Genomic DNA, 7,955 nt, shown 5'->3' with positions numbered 1-7,955 from the left:
GAAACTACATTCAAAATTCAAGGCCAGGTGTACCATAAAATCGGATCACTGATGCCAATGCCTGATAACAATCCGAAATTTCTTCAAATTTATTTTATGGGCGATTGTGAAGAGCGCGTGACGACTCGGTGCCTGTATAATTTTATTGAACAAGCAGAGGAAAGAGCAATTGTGATATTATTGGAAATTTTTTTAGAAGATCACAATCAAGTAATTCAATTGATAAAAAGAGTTTCGCCACGACTGCAAAATGACAATTATCAAATCGTCATAAAAGCCGACAAAGTACCATTAGGTGAACATGCTGGTAGATTCAACGCTCCAACTGTTGATGAGGTTGCTGCTATCATGGTTGGTGATCCAGTTGACAAAAGATCTATAAAAATTACACGGCGAGACAACACTATCAGTACGATTTCGGATCTACACCGTTGATATTTTGCAATATCCATTGATATTTTGGCAAGGACAAGATGAATATCACCTTAATATCAAACAGTATGATCCAAATACCGGTATATTTGACAATTATCTGTTTACTTTCTTACTATATGTATTGATTTAATTTCGTATTGCATTTTATTTTTTATTTTTTTTAGGTGATTACAGAAATAATAAAGTTAGCTCAATGAACTACTACGCACACCGAATAATGGTTAGACAACATCAAGACAATTATATCCTTCGATATCGTCAGCTGTTCCATCAATACATTGTTGATATGTATGCTAAGGTCGAAAGCGAACGCTTGCGATTCCTTCGATTTAATCAGGCAAAACTACGATCGGAAGAATATATTCACTTACGAGATGCTGTTGCTGGAAACATCGATGGAAATTTAAATCCCAATGACATCGGTAATGCTTTCATTTTACCTTCAAGCTACATCGGCAGTCCACGGAACATGCAGGAATACATGCAAGATGCGATGACTTACGTACGTCATTACGGCCGACCGGATTTATTTATTACATTCACATGTAATCCGAATTGGGAAGAGATACAAACTTTACTATTGCCAGGACAACAAGCCATTCATCGTCATGATTTAACTGCACGTGTGTTTAAACAAAAATTGAAATCCTTAATTGATTTTATTGTTAAATATTAAATTTTTGGTATCACACGTTGTTGGCTGTATACGATAGAGTGGCAAAAGCGATGTTTGCCTCATGCCCACATTTTGGTTTGGCTTAAAGATAGAATCCGTCCTGAAGTAATCGATCAAATAATTTCAGCCGAAATTCCAGACCCATTAATTGATCAAGAATTATTTGATATTGTCACCAAACACATGATCCATGGGCCATGCGGTGCTTTCAACATGACGTCACCGTGCATGGAAAATGGAAAATGTAAAAAAAACTTCCCAAAGCCGCATACGAATGACACGATCACGGATATTGATGGTTATCCAAAGTATCGCCGCAGAAGTACTGAGAATGGTGGCCACACATTTACAATGCGACTGCCGAACTTTCCAAATCAAGTTGAGTTTGATAATGAGTGGGTGGTACCATACTCACCACTACTTTCAAAAACTTACAAAGCTCATATCAATGTTGAGCTTTGCAGTTCTGTTAAATCAATTAAGTATATTTGTAATTATGTAAACAAAGGCAGTGATTTGGCCATATTTGAAGTACAAAACATTAATAAAAATGACGAAATAGCACGATACCAAATGGGCAGATACATTAGCAGCAATGAAGCTATTTGGCATATTCTCAGCTTTCCCATCCACGAAAGAGATCCTGCTGTCCAACATCTGGCAATACATCTTGAAAACGGTCAACGTGTATACTTCACTGAAGAAAATGTTCTCCAAAGAGCGTTCGAAGCTCCGAAAACGACTCTAACTGAATTTTTTACATTGTGTCAAAAACCTGATGTTTTTGGCCAATTCGCGAAGACATTGGTGTATGGTGATGTTCCACGTTATTTCACATGGAACAAATCCAGTAAAAAATGGGAGCCACGGAAACAAGGAAAACCACATCCTTCCATTACAGGCATATTCAAAGCTAAGACATTGGGGAGACTTTACACGGTACATCCAAAGCAACGTGAGTGTTTCTATTTACGTTTGTTATTGGTGAATGTTCCCGGACCAACGTCTTTTGAATTTTTACGAACAGTTAATGGTCGAGTATTCAATACATACCAGGATGCATGTCGTGAACTGCAATTGCTAGAAGACGATAACCATTGGGACTTAACGCTTGCTGATGCTGCGTTGACATCAACACCGAATAACATTCGTCAGTTGTTTGCAATTATTTTGACGACATGTTATCCCTCGTAAGCACAAACTTTGTGGGAAAAATATAAAAATTGTATGACAGAAGACATCTTGCACCGAATTAGACAAACAAATCAATCCCAAAACATAGATTATACACCAGAGATGTACAATGAAGCATTGGTCTTAATCGAGGATTTATGTGTTCTTATTTCAAATTTACCACTTAATCATTATGGTATGCCATCACCTAATCGTCCAGCCACCGACTTAGTCAATACCGATTTACAACGAGAAAATCAATATGACCATGGAAGTTTAGCAACAATTATCATGAACAGTGAACCGTTACTGACAGCAGAACAAAAAATTATTTATGATCGGATTATGCTGGCTGTTGCTGCTGAACAAGGCGGTTTTTTTTTCTTGGATGCACCCGGTGGAACCGGTAAGACATTTTTAATATCGTTGATTCTTGCCAAAATACGGTCGCAACAAAAAATCGCATTAGCAGTAGCATCGTCAGGCATTGCGGCTACTTTACTGGATAGTGGGCGAACAGCACATTCAACATTCAAGCTGCCATTGGACGTTCATAATAAACCAGATGCAATGTGTAACATCAAAAAGAATAGTGGAATAGCTGCAGTGTTGCGGAAGAGTTCTATAATAATTTGGGATGAGTGCACAATGGCACACAAATATTCACTTGAAGCATTAAACAGAACTATGCAAGATTTAAACAGCAATAATAAACTTTTCGGTGGTGCTATCTTACTTTTGTCTGGTGACTTCCGGCAGACCTTACCGGTTATACCTCGCTCTACTTTCGCGGATGAGATTAATGCACGTTTGAAACAATCATTCTTATGGCGAAGTGTTGAAACACTTCGATTGACCATAAATATGCGAGTACGATTGCAAAATGATCCATCAGCACAAATATTTTCCGAACAACTACTAGATATTGGGAACGGTAAAATAGAACTGCAACTAAATACGCAGTGCATTAAACTACCAGACAATTTTTGCACTGTTGTTCAGGATAAAAATGAATTGATTCAGAGTATTTTCCCGGATATACAGAATAATTATTTGAATCATGAATGGCTTAGTTAACGGGCGATTTTGGCAGCCAAAAACGTTGATGTTGATGAAATTAACTTCCAGATACAACAGTTGTTACCAGGCGATCTGATGTCTTTTAAATCAATCGATACTGTTGTTGATGAAAATGAAAGTGTAAATTTTCCGATTGAATTTTTAAATTCATTAGATATCCCTGGAATGCCACCACATAATCTTCGATTAAAGATTGGTTCCCCTATTATTCTACTCCGTAATTTGAATCCACCTCAATTATGTAACGGTACGCGTTTGGTCATCAAAAAGATCGCCGGAAACATTCTTGAAGCAACCATTTTGGCTGGGAAGTTTAAAGGAAAAGTGGTCCTGCTGCCACGTATTCCGATGATACCATCAGATTCTACCATACCCTTCAAAAGGCTACAGTTTCCAATTCGTTTAGCTTTCGCCATGTCTATAAATAAATCTCAAGGTTAAACAATGTCCATTTGTGGTTTAGATTTGGAAAATCCATGTTTTTCTCATGGGCAACTATATGTTGCGTGTTCACGTGTTGGGAAACCGTCGAATCTTTTTGTGTTAGCTAAAGACAGGTTAACCAAAAACATTGTGCACCGATTGGTGTTAAATTAAATTGAAATTGAAAGTATTTATAATTCAAAAAAATAGATATTAATGTTTAAAAGTTTAAGACTGTCTGCCTTGCATACCTCATTTATGAGTTTAAGCGTCACATGTTATTTACTGCATTATACTGTATTATACCTATATTTGTTATAAAATAAATAGAAATAATAAATCTGATAAATTTTTATTTTGTACCTATTGATTTCTGCTTAATATCAAGTGTAAGAACATTTTAATTAATTGTGTTCAACGTACTTCCCCTTCAAATCTCAATCCAGTGAATTTGTATACCAACATCAACATTTTCGTCTTTGTTCGTAAATAATTTCATTGTACTAAAGGGTTATAGTAGTAGAAAGTCAAATAAGGAGTCAAATTAGATTGTTTACTATAATGTAATATAACAAAAACTTTAGCCACAGCAACGCGTGGCCGGGTCAGCTAGTGTCATTATAAAACTAAGTTGTAAATAATTAAAAAAGGTGTAGATTTAGTAATGAAAATAAAAGATATGAAACGAAAACTTGTTATAAGTAAAGTATATAAGGTGAGAACTAGGTAAAACTTATGACGCACGACGCGGACTGGGTGTGCGCATAGACATATTCCAGCTGTTTCGAGCGCCTACTGCGGTCCGCTAGCCAGCTCCGTCGCACGCGGCGGGGCCGTGTTGTGCCGCGTTTAAACGGTTGGTACTGTGTTCGCGTCGACTGCGCGAGTACACGGCGCCACTGTTATAAGATTAAAAAACGGTGTCATATTGTATACATTGGGTTTTACCTCTATCGCTGGGCTACAACTGCTCAAAAAAAAAAAACGATTACTTATTCGTATTAATGTAAAACCTATACCAAGTATATCGCATACATTTATACGCATCTTGTGTATGTTAACATGTATGTAAATGTAAAATGTATACTATACTTAAAATATGTGATTTGTTTTTTTCTTTATTAAATACGCCCTAAATTGCCCTTTCCTTCATGTGTCTCATCTCCATCCAAAGGTCCGCCTCTTGTACCATCTCTGCATAAGTTGTTTAACATATATTTCTTGTAGTTGTTATATATCCTTTAACATGTACTTTTTTTTTATTATTATTTGTACAACTAATTTACGAAAAAAAAAACTGGTTTGATTGTACATTATTTTTTTTGATAGACCTAACTAATTTATTGTACGCTCGTAGAAGCCACTGGTCAAAGGTCATAACGTTGAATGTCTCTGGACCGCCTGCTACGAAGGACGTAGAAATTGTTCACGGATGGAAAAGTAATATGACTCTGTTGAAAACGACGATCTGTGCTGAACCACCACCGAAAGCTGCGTATTGGGTTAGAGACAAATTGCGTTTTGACGTGCCTTCGGCATATGGTAAGTTATTATCTCATAGTCTACACAGCTCCTCCATTCAAATTACCGGACCTCCTCAAGAAAAAATCTAGGGCGGAATCTTTTGATCAGTTGGCCCGGCATTGTCCTAAACCTCAAACAAAATTTTATAAAATAAAAAAAATTGTGAAACTTTTGAATTAGGTGACGGAAGAACGGAATAGGAAATGGAATGAAAGGGTAAGACAGACGAATATGTGGAAAGTAAAGAAAAGAATGGAAGAACTTAAGATGAAAGGATATAGAGTGTGGAAATAAAATAAAATGTGAAAAAATTTAATAAGCGAAACCAATGACACTGTCCTTCCACAAGATAGGGAGCGAGAAGCCCCTTATAGCGGCGGCCATATAAAAAAAACCTCAAGGCATTTAACGGTCTGTGGCGCTTGGACAACGACTTGAAATAAAATAATGTACCAACTAATCTATAATTGAGTAAAACTTCCAAATTGTATTGTAAATATGTATAACTTTTAGCTGTATTTACCCATAAGAGAAAATTGTATAAGAAAAATTGTAAATAGTGATAAAACGCTGTCGTGCTTCGTAGCTAGGAAAAGAAACATCCGTATCAAATAGCGGCAACCCTCTCCCAACTATCTGCGTTTAGTTAAAGTGAAAAAAAATATTGTAAATAAAACACTAGCGATACAAAATGAGAATTAATAAAAAAAAGTCTACACAGCCTAAAATTCTTTTTGAATTTACGTGTACAATTAAGAATGGTGTATTGTTTTAGATCGATATGAAGCAACCGAAAAACAGTTACTGGACGGTTGTTATTTATATACTTTAATTGTTGAAGATGTTACCCCGGTCGATGAAGGAAATTATAAGCTTTACGTGGAAAACGACAAAGGAATCACTAATTATATCGTAACTATGTTGGTACATGGTAAGACTTAAAATATATCACGATTATATATATGTCATTCTTATATATGTTTAGATATTCGTAGAGAACCGAAATCGGATTAGCTTCTGTTCCAGAATCTGTTAACGTGGCGCCTATGAAAGCAGGGGTGCTTATGATTGCGACGTTGCCTCTCATAATAACGTTCTTTATCGTGTATTGCCATAAGAAAAATGGTAAGTCAATCATTTTAATACCTTTTTACGACAGATTAATATTTTTACCAAGGTAGGCCAAACTACAGGTATGTTATTTCTGGAGATTCCTAGATTTAGATCGAATAAGAGAGATCAGATTAAGAGGCCGTCCTGCATATACTAGGTAGTATGCTCGGAAGCTGCACCGAGGCTCCGTAGTAGAGACATTTTCACCTTTATACTGACCCATCACGATATCTTTAAAACCACAAGACTTAAAAATTTTAAATTTTCCGGAAACATTTCGATATCTTAGTGGATATCAGCTAAGTATGAATTTTACTAAGTTTTACCAAAAAGGACTTTTTATGAATGCATAAAAAAGTTATTTTTTTTATTTCTTTATTTTCTTTTGTATTTTTCACACGAATTGTTTCCTAAGCCATTAAAAATAAAATATATTAACTGGGCACTAGTATCCACTAAACTGGAACTTGAATTTTAATAAACTATGTTATTCATCGGTAATATCATTTTTTCAGTCATAGGTCATTTCAACATCTTCCGACAATGACCACCTTGATGGTGGATCCGTGGTTTTTATTCCAAAACATTACAATCTTAGTGGCCATTTATTCTATGTTCTATTTGGTCTACCCATTACCAGTTTAACTTACCGTTACACTATAACTTCGTTAACTAATTTCTATCGTCTACGGATCTCCTCCTTCCTGATTCAGTCTCGTAAATAAATCCCTAACACAGCCCTTTCTATGGCCCGTTTAGTGTATTGTGTGTTTAATTATGAAGACCACAAATGAGCGGTCATTTTTTATTATTAGTATTTAGCATTTAAAGTTCAGTGTAATATTTTCGTTGTAATTAATACAATGATGTTTTTTCCCAGATCGCAAAAACAATTCTGTGGTGTTTTACCGGTAATTGTTATATATTTTTTTTTATATTTAACTAAAGTAAGTTAATAATAATTTATTTTTAGCTTTGAACCAATTAAATAATTATGGAAAAAAAATTCTGCCACTAAAGAAAATTATTTTTTTCGTATAACTTTCTCAATAATCTTCCAAACATAATATATGTAAATAATTGCAAACAATAAAAAAATAGTATTATAACTATTACAACGTTAAAAATACAGTCACAAAAGAACTGTTAAATTGGTTCTATTTTCAAACTGAATAATTATAACGTAGCCTTTTAAATTTTCTTTATTTTTCCTTAAGTCAGCACTGTTTAAAGCCGCACGGAAGTTCAAATTTGAGAGACCGTTCATAGTAGCAAAATTTGAGGGAGGACTATGCCTTGCAGTCCGCGTCTATCGGCTTATATAGGATGACATAAGACCTGAAAATTATAGTCTTTTTATTCTATTTATCAGCACCAAATATTTTAAATACATTACATATTTTTTCATCATGAACTTTATATTTATGGTATATAATTTTCATTTTACAGTAGCTCAACAAAATCCTCACGATCGGAAAATGAGTTCCCTTATAACCGTAATGCTTGCTGCATTGAGGTGAATAACAGACTA

The sequence above is a fragment of the Battus philenor genome, unplaced genomic scaffold (assembly GCF_028537555.1).
Source record: "Battus philenor isolate CCGP_79_NKW_IND1 unplaced genomic scaffold, ilBatPhil1.0.hap1 SCAF_50, whole genome shotgun sequence".
In the NCBI taxonomy this organism is placed as follows: Eukaryota; Metazoa; Arthropoda; class Insecta; order Lepidoptera; family Papilionidae; genus Battus; species Battus philenor.
This window is presented reverse-complemented; position numbering follows the sequence as displayed.